The 24,346-nt window shown below is 39.1% G+C and overlaps 1 protein-coding gene across 1 annotated transcript in view; it reads left to right on the top strand.

Annotated features, from left to right (window-relative positions):
• The window catches only part of MAML2 (mastermind like transcriptional coactivator 2), a 383,751-nt gene that overhangs the window by 124,823 nt on the left and 234,582 nt on the right, over window positions 1–24,346 (top strand). The window lies entirely within an intron of this gene.

The raw sequence follows: 24,346 nt of genomic DNA, 5'->3' as shown, positions 1-24,346 counted from the left end.
CATTACAGTGTTGTGGTGAAATTATTATTTATTAATGACAATAGTATTAATAACACTATATACTGTGAACTTATAGTAATACATCTCCTCAGTGCTCAATAAATACTTGTTGAATAAATACTTTTTCATTAATTGGCTCAACCAATACCTGTTGAATACCTGTTATCAAAAAGGCACTGGGTACTGATTCAAAATGAATTTGTTTCAGCCAGAGTCTTCCAAGAGATTACAGTTTTACAGATAATATGCTGATGAATGAATGACCCAGAAAGTCATACTCCTTTCAGTTTGATGATGCTTTTTTTTTTTTACTTTTTATATAAAAGATTTTGAATTTGCTATTAGGAAAAATCCAGCAGAGGATTCAGAGGATGTATTTGAAACTTTTATTTTTTGAAATCTATGTCTGACTATTAAGGAAATTGTACTTTTTTCCAAGTTACTCTATTACCTATAATACAACTAGAAATAAAATGTTAAAAACCCAAGCTCATGCATACCCCAGGATGACAAAAAAAAAAAAAAAAAAATCTGCATTTATAAGAACACTACATTGCATTTTGTAAAAACTTACAAAGAAGATAAATAATATGTATGACTCCAGATTGCAGTAAACAGACTCCCACTTAGCTTAGCTTTTAAGTTATGCAACTTCCTCACTGATGACTTAGAAAAAAATAAAGAGGCAGCAAACAGTCAATAAAGAGTAAGGCAGGAAGCATGTGGTGACTCTAAGTCCCAGGAGGGCTCACCATGTCCGGTGCCACTAGGGAAACAAATCTCTAAGGCAGTTGAAATTTTCCTGCATCTCACATAGTCCCAAGCAGAGCATAAGGCAGTGGCTTAAATCTGCAGGTTTAAAGGAGCACAGAGAAAGAGAAAGAATGAAATCTGTACCCTAAGAGAGTGAAGGAGGGTCACTCGTTTGTTTAGAGCAGTGTCCCCCATCCCTTCTCTAGACAGCAAGGAATTTGGAGCCCCTGTCCACTCTCAGGCAAAGATCCTTCGATCAATTCACTTAGGGCCTGATAACCCATGGACACTGTGGGAGATTAAAAGAAGGTAGTAATATTAATATAAAGATCATGGCAATAATAACAACATGCCACCATTTAGTGTCTTTCTGTTTCCCAAGAGTTGACACTATACATGCATCATCTCATTTAATACAACATGATGAAATATTCTCATTTTACTGAGGGATTGAAAATAATAAACTGATGGCCGGGTACAGTAGCTCATACCTGTAATCCCAGCACTTTGGGAGGCCAAGATGGGTGGATCACTTAAAGTTAGGAGTTTGAGACCAGCCTGACCAACATGTTGAAACCCCGTCTCTATTAAAAACACAAAAATTAGCTAGGTGTCGTGGTGGGTACCTGTAATCCCAACTGCTCAGGAGGCTGAGGCATGAGAACCACTTGAATCCAGGAGGGGGGCATTGCAGTGAGCCGAGATTGTGCCACTGCACTCCAGCCTATGTGACAGAGTGAGACCCTGTCTCAAAAAATAAATAAATAAATAAATAAATAAATAAATAAATAAATAAAAATAAACTGAGACTCAAAAAAGGTGTTTGTTCAGGGTTACAAAGCTCAGACGGGACAGGGCAGCATTGGAAACTAAAATTGGTCTGACTCCTAGGCTCGTGCTGTAAATCACAGTGCAAGGCTTCTACTATCTACATTTTTCCTGAGAGAATGTATAAACGAAAGGATGGTTAACATATTAAGCAAAATATGTTAAATGTCAAATGAATAGTACAAATGATAAATGCTGGAGAAGTGGGGTGGCAGAGAACTCATGTCCGAGGTGATCTGGGAAGGCCTCTTGAACAAGGTGGAGTTATAGCTGGTTTTTGAAGAATCCAAAAGTGCTTAGATTGAGAGGTGAGGCATGTACAGGAATGGTTTCTAAGATGTCATATTTTATCTCCTTCCTCATCTTGACGGGCACTAATGAACATCAAAGATTCCAACCTAAATACATTGAGTGCCCGGTATGTGAAGGGCCTTATTTACGTTGTTTTAAAGCTTTTTAACATACTTTAAAGGAGGGACTGGTTAATCTCCACTGTCTAGATCCATTAGACTGCGAGCCAGATTGCCTCAGGGGCCTTTGGGAATGGTGTGGTGGGACAGTCTCCACTTTTGCACATACCCACGAAAAGAATGGTCCTTTGGGAATTTTGCAGACCTACTATCTGGAGATAATGTACTTCTGATCATAATTCAAGTGCCCCCAGATATAGGGTTGCCAGATTTAGCAAATAAAAATATAAAATGCTCAGTTAAATTTGAATTTCAGATAAACAATGAATTATCTTTCAGTACAAGTATGTCTCAAATATTCCATGGGATATACTTATAACTTTAAAAAACTTATTTGTTATTTATCTGAAATTCAAATTTGACTGGGCTTTTATATTTTATCTGGCAACCTACCCAGTCAGGAATTGGAGGGAAGACTCTGGGATTTGAATTTTCTGGCATATATAAATACTTTTCTATGTGAAGGCCTCAAACTAAAAAACAAAAAGAAAAAGTGTCATATTACACATTCCCATAAAATGTTTCATTTTAAAATGAGACCAATGGGGTAGGAGGTTACCTAACAAAAGTAATTTTGTGGAAAAAATATAAAATCTCTGTGTTTTTACACTTTATTCTTTCAAGAAATTCTGGCCTTAAAATAGTAGTCAGTTGACCCAAGTAAGTCACTTGCTCTGCATCAAGATAAAAATGCATTTCATGCCGTGTACCCTGAGGATAAAAAAAAAAAAAAAGATAAGTTGAAAACTGGATTTCCAAGTAATACCCCTATTAAAGATGACAATTAAGTGGGGTTCACTGAGGAGGCATGGCCCTTAGGATTGAATTATAAGAATGATGATTGTTTTTGGAGTTGGAGTCAAATATCAGCCTTTAAACCAAGTCAAAGCCAGTGTTACAGCTGCCTTCTGTCACTGACACTACTGTGGAAAAATTCAAAAGGCACACCAAACGTTTTTTCTAGTGCATTTTTCAAAACAACGTGGAATTAATACAAGCACCTCAACAGCACAAAGCAAATGTATTTACCTATGTAATACCGAGCTTGCCTGGAATCATTTAATAGGAAAAAGTATTCTGGGGAGAAATGTACTTTGAGAGAAGGCAAAGCATGAAAGGTAAATTGGAGTCTTGAAGGTGGGATTCTAAATCACATAAATCCTTTCAGGTCATGAGTCCCATAGATTACCAGCATCTGCTAAGCCTAGATAGTTTATAATCACTAAAATTGTCGTAATCTTCCTATGGAAGGTTTACCAAAGAAGTACTGAATTACGCTGGGTTAATACTTTTAAGGATGAATGGTCAAGATGATGATGCATAAATTAATGCACTAGCTACATAGTAAAATATAATACTAACAACATATCTGAACCAAGCTGTGGTTTCAAAAGGTGTTCACTCCATCAGGGTAACATATTCTCAGGTATATGATCAACTAGAAAGTTGTCAACCATTATTCACCTTCACATACTCCTACAAGCTTCTCTGTCCTGTCTTATTCTTTTCTACCTTCAAAAAGAAAGGAGGACTTAAAGGTTGGGTCTGTAAAATAGGAAACCATAGAGCAAAAGCACAGATAACACAGTGAAAGAAGCTGCTAGAATAAATTATCGGTGGACAGTGTTCTCTGGATTGAAGTATGGGGGAATATAAATATGGTGTCTCATAGAGTCTATTGACATAACACGCTATAAGTGAGAACAGTGCAGGGCAGCATCTAGTGCTGTGTGAACCGTATCATCAGCACCATGGAGTGACAGTCACCATGTCCTATTATATTTTTAGTTATTTAGATGGACAGTGCCTTTGCGCTTGTGCAGTTACTTTGAGTAAACGCACAAGAGTGAGCGTTCTCACTTTTTCCTTCACTGCATCCACAATGATCAAGGGAAATATTTCCAGTGACATGGAGCTAGTATAAATTGACCATTTGTGAAATAGCTAAGCAAATACTTATTATACTTTCACAGGAATAGCAATGTAACATGTAATGAGCACTGAGCAAAGTATGTTGGATGTGCTTATGCATCCACTGAATTAGAACATATAGGTCTGGTTCTTCATTCCACATCCCCACCATCCTGCTCTCACACTCCCTGGTCTCTAGTCATATTCCTAATTCCCTGAATACTTCGCTTCAGGGCTTCTTGTATACCTATTTCCTTGTGCACCTCCTCCTGCCCCCGGTGGAATTACCCGTGCCCTTTGTCTCCTGGCGAACCTTTGCTTTTCCAAGTCTCAATTCAAAAGTCACCCTGACTTCTACTCCCCAGTGTCCTACCCAGAGTTGGGTGCCCCTGCGCCCTGTTGCTCCAGCCCTGAATTCACACCCTCTGTGAGAAAGCACATTACGTTGGCTTCTAATCAGTTGCTTCCCTGCTTTCTTCTCTCAATGGGCTCCACACTTCCTGAAAACAGAGACTGAGTCTCTTTCTGCTTTTCATTTTCAGAATAGTGTCTGTAATACACGGCACACACAAATGATCCATAAGCATTTTATTCAGTGATCTGGAGCGCACCATGGCCCAGACACTCTGGGGGGATATAGATAAATAGAATACCAGGACCAGACATACCCATGTAAACCTTCCAAATGACAAAGCTACAAATTTAATAGTACCAACAATAACAATTGGGGCAGTGAAGAGAAGGGAAGTCAAATTCTCTGGGAAGAATTGAGGAAAGCCTGATGAGAAAGGTGAAATTCGAGGTGGCCTTTAACAGAGGCATTAAAATGGGAGAAAGCAGTGGCTTCCTCTTCCTGGGAGTTCATCAGAGCCATAGACTTTAGGGCAGAAAAGTCAAACTACAAACTGAAAAGAAAAGGCCGAGTATGAATTTAGGGTTTAGGTTGAGGAGGAGGCTAAGATCTTTCTGGTTCTTCCCTCTGTGCAACACTGAGAACCTTTTTCCTGTGTCCAATTTTACATCTTCTTCTTCTGGCTTAAGCATGCCTAAAAGAGATTACCGACTACCAACTTCTGAAGACACAGTTTGTGTAGTTCCTGTGGACTGGGACATGTGACTCCGCAAACATGATACTAAATACTCTTTTTTTTTTTTTTTAAGCAAATTGAGTATGTAACTCGGCCTCAAAATATGCAGTACATGCCTTGGCCTTAAACTTGTTCCCCTGTGCTTTCAGATAATACTTTTATGAAATGTGTTTGGAAGTCCTTTTGGGCCTAAGTTTAGAAAGCTAGAAAGACATTCTCATTGCCTTTGTTGTTCCAATCTGTGGCTCTGTAATTTCTGGACTTGGATCAATCATTTGACTGAAAAGGATAAAAGGTCCAAGACTGAGAAAAAATGGGTTAAAGAGAGGGAACAACCAGCCAAAGCAGTGGCACCCGGCAGCCGGGGGTGGGGGGGAGGTGGCTGCAGCTGGGCTCTGTTGAGCTGCAGGTGTGGAAGAGGAAGTGCAGGAATGAGCCCAGGGCCCATTTCCAGGTGGCAGCAGGGTTCAGTGGGCTTAATTAACCAGTGAACTGCTCATGCTCTGTCTCCACCTTTTCTGCACCACACTGAACAAGCCACTGACCATTTCCTGCTTCGGATTTCCTTGGCCCCAGAGAGGGGACAACAAAGTGTATTCGTCAGAGAAATTACTGGCCACTGTCTGATTCAGAAGTTGCCCCTAGAAGTGTTAGTAAAGACTTTTAAACACATGAAACAAAGCAGAGAATTAAAAATAACAGGAAGTGGAAGAGAGAGCACACTATGATCTGAAATCTTCTGTGTTATATGTTGGTGTTAAAGAGGTCATAAGGCCTTGATGAAGATTTGTTACTTGGAAGGATGTCAGTGCTGGGGACCTGCTTTCTGTGAACCCAGCAACCTGCCCCAGCATTTCAAGGGTTATACAGTCCATTCAGATGATTTATTTCTGAGTTGGAATTATCCCATTCCCCAGCCCACCCTCTTTTCAACTTTGTACAAATATAAGTGGCCAATTCACTTTACTACACAAATGACTCGTGATTTCATGAGCTGCAAGCAGCAGTTTCTTAAGCAGCTTTCCCATATTCCTAGTGCAAGAAAGGGACACACAGACATCTCTTAGGGGCTAGATCTTTTTAATTTGTGAAGCAAAGAAAGTGAGGGAACCACTGGACCTAATCTCAAGTATCCAAGATCAACTAGACGAGGCACATGGCCAACTTCCAAAGACACATGGTCCTTTCCTAATCCTCAGCCTCTACTTCCTCATTGGATCTGAGTTCAAATCTCAGAAAGGTCACAGCACGTGCATTTTCGGCACTTTTAAACAAATGGATGCAATTAAGAACTTGAGGAAAGGGTGACTTTCTATAGTTTTCAGCACACATCAGCTACTCGACAACTTCTACTAAAATAGAGCCTCTTGCAGAGGGTAATGTGAGTAGCCAATCACCACCACTGAAGACAAAAATGTTGGCTAATGACCTAGAAGTAAGTGTGTGATTTATTTCGCATGACTATGAGCGTTTCTCATCAGGAAAATAATGGCATCAGTTTCTGGAGTTTTCTTGGTTATTTAAACCTCCTGCTTTGGAATTGAGTTCATGGCTTACCAACATCAGCAAATGTTTCCTATTTTATTGTACATGATCGCAAGAGGAATAGGAGGCAATAAAGGCAAATGAGAACTCAAGGTTCTAGAGAGATTACATTATTTATCACATTTAATCTTTATAAGAATCCCCAAAAGTTGGTGCTCTTTCCTCCATCTTACAGATGTTTTGAAAACTGAAGCTCTGAAAAGTTAAGTAACTTGGATCTACAGAGCTATAAGAGGAAGTGCTAAGATTTGAATGCAGAATTTTGTGACTCAAAAACGTTTTCCCCACAATATCAGTTTACCAGAATAACCTAGGCATGGCCTCAAAACACCTATATTAGAAATTAGCTATTTCCTCGTTCTAAAGAAGTATTCACTTTTTATTATTTAACTATTAAAACTGCACATATATTACATTCCATAGAAATTCTGAGCATCAATAATAACAGGAGGAGATACTTTTGCTATTTGTATATATGTATATGTGTGTATGTATACATACAAAATATGTTTTACAATTGTCTATTTGTTCCAAGAGTGGGAAAGAGAATAATGAGAATTTGTAGTTGGGCATTTGTATCTACTTTAACCTGATCCATTCTGTCTAACTTTTCTTTGCAAAGCTCTCAAATTCATTGTTAGCCTATCTGATACTGTCGTCTGGAGACCGCCAAGTATTTCACATATTACCCAGGGAACCAACCACTTTTAAGGGAGGGAAGGCACTCTTTAATGACTTTTCCTAATTTAAACTCATTGAACATTGTTCATTTTAAGGGCAAAGACAAGGCAGTGCATCTGTAAAGAGCTCTGTCACTCTTCTCCACGTGATGACTAATGGTAGGGAACTTAAAACCTTATCCTTGGTATCTTTTGGAGTCCAGACAATTCAGTGGTCTCCTGGGATGAGTAAATATCAGCCCGTTCCCAGGAAGATTAACTAGTAAGATGATGTAGGAAAAGCTGCTACTTTTTAGAGGGCTATACTTAAACTACCATCAACACTTCTTAAGGCAGAATCTCAGATGATTTATTTCCATATGGGGTGCTATGATTTCTAGAAAGAAAGGATATTTTGTAAAGTTATAAGAGTAACAGTAGTTTCTTTCCAAGATGTTAATTTTGGTCTCAAGGTTAGTGTTTGCTAATGGAATGTACTTACTGGCCTTTGAAAGATCATAGAGTAGAGTAGAATTAGGAGACCTGAATTAGGGCTCCCCATTACTGGGCATATAGTTGTAGGTAAATTCCCAGTTTCTTTACCTGTTGTGCAGGTAGCAATACCTATCCAGATTCCCTCACAGCCTTGCATTTTTAAAAAAGAAAGAATAAGTAGTTCGAAAGTTCTAAGAGCTCCAGTGGGGTGCTGTAGCACATAGGCTTTGTAGTCAGAAAGCCCCAAATTCGAAACTTAGCTTTTCTACTCTTTTCCTGTGTGGGTCCGTTTTCTAAACTCTCCATATCTTGGTTACCTCACTTGTAAAATAGGCTAAAAGTAGTTCCTACCTCATATGATACTTGTGAGGACCAAATGGGCTCTTGGTCTGCTTTAGTTAGAAAGGCTCCTAGAGTTTATGTCACCCATTCCTCCTAATTGTAAGATGAGGAAACCAAAGCCCTGACTGGTGGAGTGTCTACCCAAGTTCATTCATCAATAATTTTTGAGTTATACCAAGCAATTTGCCTGCAGAGATTCAGTGTCACTTAAATTATCATGTTGCTGACTCTTTCTTGTTTATGGGCTGATGACTCATTTATGAGTTATCTAAACTTCTTGTTCCTTCTTTCTGTCTTCCACTGTCTCTATCATGGGACTATTTTCTTTCTGCTAGCACTTCTACGGGAGATTGTGAAAGGGTGGTGACAGTGAGTTAACTCCTTGTTAGCAGCCTGGTCTCTTGAGAGGAGGCTCACCCACTGCTGCTGACTGATAAGATGATGACAATCTCTGCTTCCTAAAAAATCTCCTCTACTATTAAGTTGGTGCATAAGTCATTGCAGTTTGTGTCATTACTTTGCCTTCCAGATTGCCACTTGCCTCTCTCTGCTCTACTTGCTCCTTCTTTACTGGATCCTCTTCCTGGGTGAACCCTTAAATTATGTTACATTCTTTAGGATCTGTCCTTGTCTGTCTTTGATTCTGCCTGCTCTTCTTGGTGATCGCAGGCACTCTTGTGTCCTCAGTTACCATCTCTCTGACGCTGACTCCCATATCCATTATCTTTAACTTAACTTTCTCACTTAACTGCCAGATCTCATTGCCTCTTGAATATCTCTGCCTGTGTCCTACAGGCACTTCAAAAATGGTATCCACAAATGAGATTACCAGTCCCCCGTCTACACACACACACACACACTCTCTCTCTCTCTCTCTCTCTCTCTCTGTGTCTTCCTTCTATAGCCTGATTAATCAAGCATTTTCAGCTCCTTGCCTAAATTCCATATCCAGTTTTCAAATCATTTTTATTTTATCTTGAAATATCTCTTGAACCTGGCATCTCTTTCCTATTACTGATACAGTTGCCTTAGTTCAGGATTCATCTTTTTTCATCATAGCTACCTAACTCTTCTCTGTGGCCTAGTTCTCTCCATTCTGTCTAATCTTCCCTCTGTATTCTGCCACAGATAACTTTCAAAACTGAATTTTATCTCTGTGGATCTTCTATTAGGAAAAATGTTAGATCCTCAACTAGTACCTAAAGAGGAATCCAAACTATTGTAATATATTAGCAGTTTCCAGGATTAGAGCTCCAACCCATTTCCATCTGCTCCACTAGGTACCCTGTGGACTCCTGTGTTTCCTCTACAGTAAACTTGCCACCTTTCCTCAAGTACTTGCCTGACATGAGATGTGTGACATCCTCAAAGACCCCACCGTAGCTCTGATCTTCCCTTCTCTTACAACTCCCCCTTGGGTCCCTGCAAGTCAGTACTTCATTCTTATTTTTATATTATGATTTTTTTTTACATCTGTCTCTCCCAACAGACTTTGAGCTCATCCAATTGGATAACAAGATTTTCTTTTTTTTTTTTTTTTTTTTAAATTTCAAAGACCCTATCACATTGGACAATGTCTTCCACTCAAAAGGAATTCAATAAATAGTTGTTGAAGTAATGTACTTACAACAATTATTAAGATCAGAGGAATATTGGTTATCATTCAAGGTTTATAGTTAAATATTTGATTTCTGATAACCATTTACTAAATAATTCACCTAACACCCCATAAACTAATTAACAAAGAGTGTCTTCATAAATGGTGTTGATATCACGTCAAGATGCTAACAGTGTAAAATTAGGATTTTTAAAATATGTACGTGCCTTTAAGGCTTTCTGTGACTTTTAGGTTTCTCTAAAGTTTATTGAACTTTAACTCACTTAAATTTCTTTAAAAGTTAACCATTATATATAAGGTAATCTGACTCCAAATTTCTGATTATTATATGAAATCCAAAGATAGGTGAGGATATAAATCTAAATGTAGTCCAATAAACGGATAGAAAAAAGTCAGCTTCACATGTAGTTTATAGAAGTAGTGCATATATGAAGCTATGGAAAAGGAAGAGACAAAGGAATTTCAAATTTTGCAATTTATAATTAAACCAATTATATTCACATATACTATAGAGTAAAATAGTGTGAAAAGTTGAACAATATATCTATATATTGGTTTTATAAAAGTATCATGATATGCAGTTAATTGTTGAAAACTATACCTGGAGATAAGAAAATATTAATAATAATTATAGTAACTAACATTTATTGGGCACTTACTCTATGCTAGGTGCTATGCTAAGTACATCATATGTATAATTTAATCCCCCCAGTATCTCTTTGACACAGTTCCTCTTGTTACTCCTGTTTTCCAGATGAGTAAATAATTCTTAGAAAGGACCGGGCACGGTGGCTCACGCCTGTAATCCCAGCACTTTGGGAGGCCAAGGCAGGCAGATCACGAGGTCAGGAGATCGAGACCATCCTGGCTAACATGGTGAAACCCCGTCTCCACTAAAAATACAAAAAATTAGCTGGTGTGGTGGTGGGCGCCTGTAGTCCCAGCGCCTCGGGAGGCTGAGGCAGGAGAATGGCGTGAACCCAGGAGGTGGAGTTTGCAGTGAGCTGAGATTGCGCCACTGCACTCCAGTGTCACTCTGGGTGACAGAGTGAGACTCTGTCTCAAAAAATAATTAAAATAATTATAATAATAATAATTCTTAGAAAGATTGAATGACTTGTCAGAGGACTTAACAAGTTTTAGAGCTTTTTGAACATAAGTCTCATGGGTTGTTCTATATTAAATGAATGAATACCTTTTAATTATCTCAATTCTATACTCATTAGTAAGTAATTGATAAATCATTTGGTAAATTTATATAAACTGTGTTTTGGACATATCTAAAATGATAAGGCAGCCAGGCACAGTGGCTCAGGCCTGTAATCCCAGCACTTTGGGAGGGCGAGGTGGGCAGATCACCTGAGGTCAGGAGTTCCAGACCAGCCTGGCCAACATTGTGAAACCCCATCTCTACAAAAATACAAAAATTAGCCAGGTGTGCCTGTAATCCCAGCTACTTGAGAGGCTGAGGCAGGAGAATTGCTTGAACCCGGAAGGTGGATGTTGCAGTGAGCCAAAATCATGCCACTGCCCTCCAGCCTGGGCAACAGAGTGAGACTCCATCTTAAGAAATAACAAAAATAAAATAAAATAAGGCACATGTTGTAGTCATTATTGAGAACAAAAGAAAACAAAATTAACTGAGAATCTTTGAAGTTAGGTATTGTTAACTACTGATCGTCTAAATTCACCACTTCAGTTTGTTTTGAAGTCTGCTTTTCTATCAAAATCTTGAACATTCACTGTAAAGTATGCCCCCAGAAATGACCACTAATATATTATTAAACTATTGTTAACTATTCCATGCATAGTGACAGATATTGAGGTCTATTGCTTGATATAAGAAATTAAACTGTATTTCTTCTTTCTTTTCCTGGAGGGTAATTTAAAAAATAATTGCTAGTTTTGTGGCACTGTTAAAGTGGAAATGCACTCAAAATATTTACAATTAAAGGAGCCTATAGATTTTATAATGCCCAGGTTAATTATCTTCAGAATATCTTCCCAATACAGTATGTTACAGGATGCCAATAAAGAATACAATTATTTTTTTCTTGATACTTTGCTTGTTTTTTATTTGTTTGTTTGTTTTAGAGACGGAGTCTCACTCTGTCACCCAGGCTGGAGTGCAGTGGCGTGATCTCCACTCACTGCAACCTCCGTCTCCTGGGTTCAAGCGGTTCTCCTGCCTCAGTAGAGACAGGTTTTTACCATGTTGGCCAGTCTGGTCTCGAACTCCTGACCTCAAGTGATCCACCTACCTTGGCCTCCTAAAGTGCTGGGATTACAGGCGTGAGCCACTGCACCCAGCCTTTCTTGATATTTGATCCCTAGGGTTCAGTTCATAAGTAGATGAAGATGGAGCTGCTTTTATTATGAAATTTGAGGGATATGAAGAAGGTACTCTTGTCCCAAAAGACTGCACCCCCTGTCCCCCACCCAAAAAAAAGTTACAGGTTTTCAAAGTTTTCAAGTCTTTGGTTGCTCTCTGTGAAGAAGTAAATATCCCTGGGAGCACTAACCCCTTATGTCTTTATCACACCCTTAAGTAATCACACTGGGAAGATGCCCAAAATGCAGATTCTTAGGGCTACTTCCTAGATTCGGATTTGATCGTTCTGGAAGGAGACTGAGGAATCTGCATTTTAACAAGCACTTTGATGATTCTGATGCAGGAGGTCTTCTGGACCACATTTTGAAAACTCTTGACTTAACAGATAATTGACACATCGAGTTGTTAACAAACTGGTAAGTTACATTTCTCTAAGTGTGTCCTTCATTTCCAGAAGTTGTTATTGGTTTTTATTTATGCTGTCTATTTCACTGAAGAGTTTTCCATTCATATCCTGTATGATTTTTTAAATTTATTTAAATTGGACTTCACCTTTCACTGGTGCCTCCTTGATTAGCTTAATTGACCTTCTGAGTTCTTTTTCTGGCAATTCAGAGATTTCATCTTGGTTTGGATCCATTGCTGGAGAGCTAGTGTTATCATTGGGGGTGTTAAAGAACTTCATTTTGTCATATTACCAGAATTAATAAACTAGTAAGTTAACAAACTCAAAATTCATCTCATTTAAAATATCATCCAGGGTTAGCCCTGCCTTAATTTTCAGGTTTATCTGAACTTTATTACTTCAAGTATCTCTACATGAAATAAATGAAACAAGAGTTCCTTAACTGACTGTAACAACTAAAGAAAAACACTTCTGTTTGTTTCCAAATGGTTCTTTTTTAATAGTCCTAGAAATCAATGCTGAAATGCTAAAACATTAGAGCAGAATGTACAAAACATTCTTGAATTATATTTCATTCTTGGGTGCCAGGCACATTGGGCTTGTATCACACAACACTGAAATAATAAAAAGCAGGTGCGCTGTCAAGTTGCTTTTGTAATTGGGAAGCTAAGGGTTGATATATTTTGCTAAGAATTTTGACAGAATGACCCCATTGGATGAATCCCATGCCCTTATTATAGGTTGAATCAGATAGAGATTGGGAGGGGACATAGTACTTAAGAATATAGTAGATGACAAAGTAGACTAATAATACTTTTTATGACTTATGGAAAATAAATCTTTTTTAAAATCACTGCAGCAAAAAATGTGGCCAGTTGCTAAGAAGAGTTTGTTCCATATGATGGAGACTCTGAGTTTGGGAGCTTAGAAAAAAACTCAGCAACAGTGTTAGTATGGAGAAAACAGGAAGACAACTTCCTCTCTGAATATACACCATTTCCTGGGGAGGAAGTGAGGGCTTAAAAAAAGTTCTTTGTTGGCTCTGTAACAGAGAGGCATCTATTTAGTGATGACCATATATGTTTACACAAGCCAGGATATAGACCTTAAAAACAGTAAAGCCTTGAAAGTACCTTCTTTATTCGATAATGGCAAGATGCAGAGCCCTTGGGTTACTTGGTGTGACATTTGTTGTATTTTGTAATCATCATTGATTTACTCACAGCCATGCATATACTGCCTGGACAGTTTTTAAGGGACAGTAGTTAGACTCCATACGGTAAAGTGGATTTCACGTCTGTTTTTCGTTTGAGTGTGTTGGCATATCCCGAGGCAACCACACTATCTCGCAGGCAGAGCAGCAGAGGGCCTGGGTATTATTGCCCGGCATGCCAGAACACAGCCTCAGCTAAGGTGTGCACAGGTAAAAGAGGCCACCCCAGGCCGTCATGTAGTTACACATAATCTGTGCTGAATTTGGCTGCTCACTGCAATTTGTTTATAATCAACTTTATTGAAGGATGAAGCAGTATCATTAAAGAGACCACCATTTACCAACTAATTTGGGGAATTGTGAGCATCAGTTAAGGACCGGTAGAACTGAAAGAATCCTTGGATCTAAGATGGTACCTTACCTTGACTTTTACTGAGTATTTAGACAGAATGTGCCCTATAACCTTTAAGGGGCTTAAAAGATGGGCCAGTGAATAATTAAAGTGACATCCTTTGCAGTACAGCGTCGCACAGCAGAAAGAGCACACGACAAAAAGCTATGCTTGGAGTACCCCAAAGCCGTAGATTTCCAGATTACAATAGAGAAGTCTAACTGGTGCAGTTACAAGAAACCACGTCCTTTTATAGAGGGCAGAGTAAATCTCTTGTATGAAAACAAAAAGGGAAGCAGACTTAACATCTTTCCTTAAGTTACCTTGAAAGAATGTTACGGTTTAAATTTACTGTGTTTTTTCAGGAGGTTGGCTGATAATCTTTCCCTGCCCCTTTTTTATGCTTGTAACACTTCATGGTCTATATAACTTTTGTCTTTTATTTACCAAACATAATATTTTAAAAAGATTCTTCTAAAACTATTTGTTTTCCTGGTATTCCTTTTGATTCCTCTATTTTTCCAGAAATTTCCGAGGCATTTCATAAATAATATTATGGAGTTGCAGGGCTGCTCCAAAATCCATAACCAAAGCAGCTTTTATTTTCTCACATCGTCGACTTTATGTGTGGACTTTGCAGACAAGAATAAAAGAAGAAAACATCTGTACCCTTTTACTTTAGGTCTGAAAACCACAAAATGAAATGGGTTTCCTCATGACCCTTTACTCACTGGCAACCATTCTGGCAATTTCTTTCTTTTTCTTTTTTTTTTTTTTGAGATAGAGTCTCACTCTTTCACCCAGGCTGGAGTGCAATGGTGCAATCTCCGCTCACTGCAAGCTCCGCCTCCTGGGTTCAAGCAATTCTCCTGCCTCAGCCTCCTGAGAAGCTAGGATTACAGGCGCACAACCATGCCCGGCTAACTTTGATTTGTATTTTTAGTAGAGACGGGGTTTTACCATGTTGGTCAGGCTGGTCTCGAACTCCTAACTTTGTGATCCACCCGCCTCAGCCTCCCAAAGTGCTGGGATTACAGGCGTGAGCCACCGCTCCCGGCTATCTGGCAATTTCTATATCTCTGCAGTTATAAAAAAATTTTCAGCAGAATTGTTTACTTTCTCTTACATTACTGGTTCTCACCCCAAATATTCATGTTGCATAAAAGAAACTCATTTTTAATAACATATAAGCTATACTTATTTTCCATGTTCACAAAGCATTTTGAAAAGATCAAGGGATTATTTCTAGATGACACATAATAACTTCTATTGCTTAACCTGCTCAATGATAAAAAAAAAAAAAAAAGAGTCAATCAAAACCGAAATTAAGAAAGGTTTTAGAACCAGAAAGTTCATATAAGGCATCATTTTTGCCAAAGACATCAGTTTTTCCTTGGGCACAAAAGTAAACTTTGTTTCTTCTTAAACGTGTAAAAATTTGCATGGACAACATGAGCAAAACACCTGAAAGTTTGAAAACAAAGTGCAGGAACAAACCTCAGTGTTCAACTATATTAGCTCTAAGCCAGAACTGGGGAATATTTCCAAAGGAGCAACAAACAAGGTAGGGATGGATGGAGGAAGGCACATCTTTGACCTTTGAGGAGAAAGTAAAGAAAAGGCTTCTGATGGCCAGGCAACCTCCAGCCATCAGTCCCATCAGTTAGAAGAAGAGCAGAAGGCAGCCCATCAGAAGCAGTGACATTTGGGCTATTGCAAGAGCAATTATTTTGCTTGCCAAGTAAATTCAGCCTGTGAGCTACATAGGCTCTAGTCTAAGCAACATGAATCATACAACTGTTCTCATTATCATGTTTGAAGGTGTCCCTTCACTAGCCTGGTGTTTTACCACACAGTACTGGTCTGCCTAAAAAGCAGTAAAATTGAATTAAACTTAGTCTGAGCCTCTTGAAGGCAGTGACTATGTCATATTTATATTTGTATCCCAACTGCAGTGCCTGAAATGTATTAGACATTAGATGCTAAATGCATGATGCTAAAATGCATGTTGGATGATTAAGCAAGTATAGAGCATCTGCAATATACCAGACATCATGTTAAGGCCCAGGGATGGTCCCTGGGAGTTCACTCACAGTCTTGTAGAAATAAGTAAATGAATATATTGGTAAGTCTGCTGCGTTAAGGTAGTCGGAATAATTGTCACTAACAAAACAAGGAATGGCAACAATTAGGTCACTACAGTAATTGCTCAAAGCACAATTCACAGATTGGAGCATTCAATTATGTGGCAACCATATGGTTATGCATTTCACCATGTTGACATCATACTGTAAAATTCACACATTATATGAAAAGAAATTACACCAGGAAAGCACAGGCTACCACAAAGTAAAGTGAAAAACACATTACTGATATTTACTGCTAACCAACAGATATAGGACTCTGAGCTTTTGATTCTTAAGACGTTCACTGATGCCAATTTCAAGAGGCCCTCCAATCAGTGTAATAAGAATGAAGGATAAAGAGAAATGAACTGTAGTAGAGTAATGATGAGAGGAGAAAGGCAACTAATTTAATTTAGGTACACCTAAAATTACATCGAAAACATGTAACACCTCCAAGATTCACCTTGGCAGAAAGCCAGGAAACCTGAGTCCTTGTCCTCTCTGCTACTAAGTGGCTGTATGAACTTAAGCAGATTCCTTCAACATAATGTGACTGCAATGCACTATTTCTGATATAAATTGTGGCTTAAAAAAACACAAAAACAAAAACTCTTGGAGTCTTTGGTGAGACCTCTTAATGTATATGCTTTTATCTATGTAAATATATCAGTAGAATTATAGGCCCATAAATCAGTGACCTCTTTATTATCTTGAATGCAATTAACCTAATCTTACTGGTAAAGGCTGTGTGTCAGCAATTCCCTAATAATGTCCCTTTCCAAAGGATAGCTCTTCCTCAACCCTCTTTGTTTTCACAACACTTTTGCAAATTTCTGTTACAGAACTTGCCTAAATCAATGCACATTACTTAGTGTGTTTGTAAGTCTGTCATCTACACTAGGCTCTGAATTATTGAGGACAGACACAATTACCTACTCTTCTTTTAGAATCCTTCCATAGTACAGGGGTTGGCGCGTAATAGGTGCTCAATAAATATTGAATGACTATTTAATTAACTTGGGTGGGCAACAGTATATGTGGTGCATGTCACATGTCTTCCATTTGCCCTTCCAAGTGCACCTACACCCTTTTCTCCCTGCTCTGGTCAGAAGGCTCTTGCTTCCTTTCAAGGCAGCCTGCCCCACAGGACTCTCTCTCCTCAGTTCCAGAAACCTCTCCCTCCCTCAGTCCTTCAGGCCTAGGGGTGGTGACAGCATCTCTGTGGTTACCCCTGGGTTCCCACTGTATCCCTGGAGATTCCCCCACACCCTATTTACACCTGGATAATTAGTCCTTATCCCCTCCACAAATTATCGTAAGTCAAGTGCACCATCTATTTCCTGTCAGAGCACTCACTAATAAACAGTAGATTAGAAAGGAGAAAGATTTCTGTTTAAAATGTGTTTTTGCACTCATATTATTGAGAATAACCACACTGAATTTTTTGAAAACATTTAACAAATAGATCCTTGGGTAGGCTAAATATTTTCATATATGGCTGACCTGCACTGATTCACTCATTCCAAAGTATGTTACGGATTCATTTCTGTTTCTATACCACATATGCATTTTGCATTTGAATTAGAAAGTATATTCATGTTTGGACATTTGTGTTTAAGTGTATTGCTTTGTGACTCGCAACCTCTCGCATTAGAATGTAAGTGCCTCAAGAGAAAGGACACTGTGTTTTTCTTTTTACTTTTTTTGTAATGGCTTGCTCCTAGCAGCTTGCCATCTGACTTATATCTAAAAAAATCTAAAAATATTTGTTAATTATGAATACAGCCTAATGAATGTACAGCCAGATCTGACAGCAAACATTTTGCACATTTTTAAGGCATAATCTGATAGGACTTGTTGCATTCTTTTCCAGAGCCAGCAATTCTTAAGGAAGTGAAATACCTAGTCAATTAGTATATTCATGGTGAAATTATTTGAAAAATCGTTAAAATATCTGTTCTTTAGAGAATGTTAAACATTTTAATTCAGGTAATTGTCCAGATATGCTATGCCTTTATCACTGATGTGTGAACACCATGAAGTCTGTGACTTTTTCTGTTTTGCATATGTCTGAATCCCCACTTTCTAAAACACAGCCTGGCATCTATAAGGTATTCAATAGGTATTTGTTGATTAAGTGAATATATTAAGGTTTGCTTATATTACTGTAGCCTGCTATGTTAAATTTGTAATTGCTATGCTGTCATTCATAAATGATTTTAAAAGGCAATTTAGATTCATTTTTTTCAACATATTTATTGCCTTATTACTGTGTTCAAATCACTTTATTAGGCGTTTCCTTTGGGAGCTCACATTCTACAGGTAAAAAATATCATCTGAAGCCAGACATGACGGCTCATGCCTGTAATCTGAGCACTTTGGAAGGCCGAGGCCGATAGATTACCTGAGGTCAGCAGTTCAAGACCAGCCTGGCCAACACGGTGAAACCCTGTCTCTACCAAAAATACAAAATTAGCTGGGCGTGGTGGCACATGCCTGTAATCCCAGCTACTTGGGAGGCTAAGGGCTGGCAAATCACTTGAACCGGGGAGGTGGAGGTTGCAGTGAGCCAAGATCATGCCCTTGCACTCCAGCCTGGGCCACAAGAGTGAAAATCTGTTTCAAAATAATAATAATAATAATAATAATAATAATCTGGAACACAGCATAGTCACTTAGTGGATCCCATCTCAATGGCTTTTCTTTCACATCACATCTTTACCCAAAACAAGCTTTACTAACCTTCATTCTCCTAATCCCTGACTTTTGCAGGCTTTGAAGGATTATGTTGAAGCAATTAGCACTTTCCTAATGCATTCCTGATCCTACCTGGGATTCCATAACTGGTGACCATGCTTTGCCTTTCATGTAGACTTGGTTACTCCAATAAAACTGCTGAAACATAATCAATTCTTTTTCTTTCTTTTCTTTCTTTCTTTTTTTTTTTTGAGACGCATCTGCTCTGTCGCCCAGGCTGGAGTGCAGTGGCACAATCTCAGCTCACTGCAAGCTCCGCCTCCTGGGTTCACTCCATTCTCCTGCCTCAGCCTCTGGAGTAGCTGGGACTACAGGCGCCCGCCACTACACCCAGCTAATTTTTTGTATTTTTAGTAGAGATGGGGTTTCACCATGTTAGCCAGGATGGTCTCAATCTCCTGACCTCGTGATCCGACTGCCTCAGCCTCCCAAAGTGCTGGGATTACAGGAGTGAGCCAGCAGGCCTGGCCCCATGAGAGACTTTTAAAATCTTTTCTTAGATCTTCATATGACTCCACTTGCTCTAAGCTTTTATACTTATAGACATTTTGATATATTCATAAATCCTTTTACTTTTCTGTCTACAAATAGGTCCTTGATATAAGCCATTCTTGTGGAAGAGTCCTAGTGGTCTCAGAACTTGAAACATATTGAACAAAACTCCAAACTAAGCATAACTGTTTCTTAATCTAAATAGACTTCTAGAGCACCCAGAGCCTATGATGGAATTGTACATGACAAAATGCTGTTATAATTGGGGAGGGAACCGTCCTTTTAGGCAATTAAACTTCCTTCTCTTCTTCCCTTTCCTCCTTCCCTTATTCTCTCCTACTCTTTCTCCTTTTTTTCTTGAATACCCAGAGATTCACTGCCCTTTGTAAATATTTGAGTCTCCATAGTAGAAATGTTTTATAGATCGATGCATCAAGTAGATTCAAGTAATTATGATAAGTAGTTATATGGAACTATCTAAATATCTATTGCTCTGATCGGTCCATGAAAATCCTTTACAATGTATTTCAGATTTCATGTCATAAGTAAATGAGACTTTTATTTTCTTTTTTATTAAAAAACAGAAGTGTTTCTCAAAAGAGTTAAATGTCATTGTAATCTTATGAAATATTGCTTTCAAAACATAAAACCAAAAAAATTCAGAAATAAAGCTTATCATCCTGGTTGTTTTTGTCATATAGAATTGTCTTTCCTATTTTTCCCCTCTCATTGTCACCTCTTGGTTCACGGTATGTGATTAAGAGATGGTACCATTGCCCTCTGATTACCTTGCTTCTGGTGCTCCCTCTCCTGAAGTGGCCCTTTTTCGTCAGATTTTTAAAGCTATTTCAACATTTCTCCACCCGTATCCCCCCACCACCCTCCACCAAATACACATGCTTTGCACTATTACAGATGTTAACTTGTCAAAGTCCAGAAGCTCCTAAGATAACAGCAGGGAGACATGGTGGATTGAGGCATAGCCATGACCTGAAGGAAATAATTAAAATGCGGGAGTGTTGCTGTGAGGGACGCACTAACTTAGTACATCTTTCTCAGATGGAATCTGTCAGGCTCTTAGTTTACCAAATGTGGGAACTTTTGTGCTTGTTTTGCTCTTAGGCACAGGATAGGTCCCAGGAGAGATTCCATTCATTCCTCAAAGAGAAACAGAAGAAAAAGAATGAAGTCTCACTAGTAGCTTGTTAGAAGAATTGTGTTTACTCTGAGATCTGATTCAAGAAATGGACATGGAATTTCAGCAAATCCAGGCTACAGATGATATCTGTTTTGCAGCTGGGCCATGCAGAGCTCAGCCATTGCTTCTCCTGACCAAGGGATATTAAGGTTATCAAGAACATTATGAGTGTTAATGAGTATATACAGAGAGACTAATTGTGAGCAAAATCATTAATTAGGGTCGTTTACATTTTTATTGTGGCTAATCTTTCATCTGTTTGAACTAAGGTTCTTACTATGTCCCAAAGGTGATAATAATATAACTAAATTCCTCTGATACTAACGTAGTCACACTTTTATTTCTTAATTTACCTGAGTTGATTCCTGGCCACCCTCCCCCTCCTTATCACACTAGAGATAATTTTCAGTAATGTTTTCTTTATGCCGTTAAGTGATTCCCTTCCCAGTGCAACCAGAAGGTGAATGTACGTAATGAAATGATTGGTCTGCATTTTGGCAGTAGTTCAAATTGATAAAATATAGAGGGACTTTTCCATTCATTATTTTGTTCATCATTTATAGAAAATGTGGAAACTTTTGGGTAGGTTTGGCTTTCTGCCAATTAATGCTGTCACTGTTTTCCTCTGATGCATATTCACATGAGTCAACAGAAACCTTTTTGACTAAGCAGAGTTAGATTTAGCGAGACTGCATGCATCAAGGTATTTATTGGATGTGGGAACCTAAAATAAGAGAGGGGTGGTAAAAACTCAGACAGAAGTACTGACAAAGCGTTTCCCCAAACAATGGAGCCACCATAGCCTGCTCACATTCCCAGAACACATTCTACATAATGGACAAAGAAATACTCATCTGTGTCATCATTTGCTCAAAAAAAAAAAAAAAAAATATATATATATCTGAAACATGGAAGTTATATCAATCAGATTTGCGTTTGGATGTGAGTGACAGAAAATGCAAAATAATAGTAGGTTAAAATACATAAATATGTATTTCTGTCTCTTGTAAAAGAAGTCCCAGGGTAGGTAAACCAGGAGGGAGACACTTCACAGTGTCAGGGATCCACGTTCCATCTCTTCTGCTGTTCTGCCCACCTTAGCATGGGGCTTTCCTGTCACGGACAAGGTGGCTGCTAGTGGTCCAGCTGGGAAGGAGAAAATAGCTGCAGCAACAGCAACAGGGACTACCCCTCTCTTTTTTTGAAACGGAGGCTCGCTCTGTCACCCAGGCTGGAGCGCAGTGGCGCCATTTTGGCTCACTGCAACCTTCGTGCTGGGATTACAGGCGTGAGCCACTGCACCCAGCCAGGACTACCCCTCTCTTTAAGGACCCTTCCCAGAAGTCACACACGATACTTCCAGGTAAATCTTAGTCACGCTGTCACCCCTAGGTGCTAGAGTGGCTAGAAAATGTAGCCTTTATTTTGGGTGGTTATGTGACCAGCCAAAAGTAAGGGATGGTACGACTCATGAAGAAGGGAAGGAGGGATATTGTTCCTCCTTCCGGAACTTTGACAGTGTTCTCACCTCTTTCCGGAAGCCTAGTCATCTCTCCGTGGGCAGTGGCAGACTTTCTTCTCTGTCTGTTCACAGAATACCTGGGGTAGGTTTTTCAGTTTCAGGAGCCACGCTACAAAATAGATACATGTGAACCAGTAAATTCAAGAGTAAATTACCAGAATGGTTGTGAGGACTGGGGCCCTCCATCTACGATCCCCGTGATGATTAAAAAACTTGAATGGACCATATCATCTGAGGAACAGATGAGGGAACTGATGATGTTTAGCTGGGAATTTACTCCTTTCTCAGAAAAAACATAGGGAGGACATATCTGACTCAGAATGTTTGACAAGCGATTCTGTGTGTTCCTAGCTGGTAGAAATAGAACATGCCCCAAATCAGTAAGCCTAACTTAAGGCAATACATAAAGGAGCATTTTCTGTTTCTCACAGCAGTCCCGAGGTCCAATAAGCTATCTCTGGGGAAAGTGAACTCACTGTCATCAAAGGGATTGAAGCAGTGTCTGTAGGGTCAATTGATAGCCTTCTAACATGTCTTCCTGGCTCTAGTCTTAAGACCCATCCAGCCATTCTCCATATCCCACCATTGGTGATCTTTTTAAATGCAAAAGAGACCATATCACTTCCCAGTTTAATCCCCTTCAGTGGTTTTCCATTGTCTGCCAATCTCCCAGTTCCTCTTGACCTGGTGTTTACTTACTCACTGCAAGTTTCTAGATAAAATTTTCACTTCCTCAAATATGTCAAATCTCTCTCCTGTCCAGAACTCTAACCATCTCATTCCCCCTTTTAGAACACTCTCCTCCATCCTTACTTTTACACTTCACCTGGCTAAGTCCTACACATCCAGAATCATTACTTCTCCTCTGAAGTCTTCACTTCCATCCTCTTAGAGGAGGGATTCCTATGACTTCTGGCACCTCCCTTGGTCCAGCACTTAATATAATTGCTGCAATTGCTTATGTAATGATGTGCTTGCCTGTTGAGCTAGACTGTAAGCTCCCAGTAGGTACGGTCTGGTATCTTCACACATAGCACACCGCCTGGCACATAGTAGGCGACTGATCATAATGTTGAACATGGTAGAAGGTAATGAGGCATCAGTTGAAGAGAGATACAGGTTAAGAGTGAGGAAAATGCAATAAAGGTACAAGAAATGAGAAATGGAAAACAAATAAGAGACTTTCTTTTGCCCTAGTCCCCCTTATATTTTTTCTGCAGTGGTAGGATTGAAGCATGTGAAACAATTGCTTCTCTGGCTACTTGGATTGCCTCCCAGCCCCCAAAGAGTCAGAGCAACTGTTACAGTGGAATTTGAAATACTAGCTATGTTAATGGAGGTCAGGATGACTGAGGCTGGATTTACAGCTACAAAAAAGTGACCCAGATTTATTTTCTATTACTCAAAATTAGTTATGTCGAAGGAGGAGCAAGGGGCTTCTTGGTCTATAGACTATTGCTAATGTGTCCCTGGACATAAATCTTCTTTGGTCTTCGTTATCTATTCTGGAGAAAGCAATGGTGACTGAGTAAGTGGGGCAGCAATTCAGGTCTTTACCACACCACATGCAGCATTTGTATAGGAGTAGCTTTGGCCTCCCAGACCTTAGTGACCTGGACAGGCCACCCATCTCTGCCTTTTCTTGGAGTGATTTTTACAGGCACCGAGTAAACTCCTGCCCTCAAATACCTACTGCCATTTGCTTCTTGATGCTTAACATTCCACATTTATAGAAAAGACCTCAAATACAAGGACCACAATAGTAACACATAATTTAAATTCACATAGAGATGCATTGGCTCCTGTTGAAGAAAAAAAAAGTCGAGGGTGCTGGGGGGCAACCATTGGGCTATCGAAGGTGTAGGTGGGGAGAACAAAAAAAGAATGCTTTGAAACAGGAAAGACTATGAATTCTAAGTAGGCTGAGAAGATAGAGAATAAAATACATTTAGTTTATTATTTTGCTTAGCCTTATTTACCCTAGACATTACATACCGAAGTGATTTCTTGTTTGGGGTTTAAGGGGCAGCCAAGAAGTAATATAGACCTAAGGGGTGAACCTCCTGCTACCAGCATGGGGAGGGGGCATCCCCTGTTACTTACTAGAGCTACTATGGTATTCTTCAACCTGGTATTGCCCTTAAATAGGCAAGACACACAGCTTTGTGTTTGCATTATGGTCAATCCCTGCAAGTGATTT

Source organism: Theropithecus gelada, chromosome 14 (genome assembly GCF_003255815.1).
Source record: "Theropithecus gelada isolate Dixy chromosome 14, Tgel_1.0, whole genome shotgun sequence".
NCBI classification, from domain to species: domain Eukaryota; kingdom Metazoa; phylum Chordata; class Mammalia; order Primates; family Cercopithecidae; genus Theropithecus; species Theropithecus gelada.
This window is presented reverse-complemented; position numbering and strand designations above follow the sequence as displayed.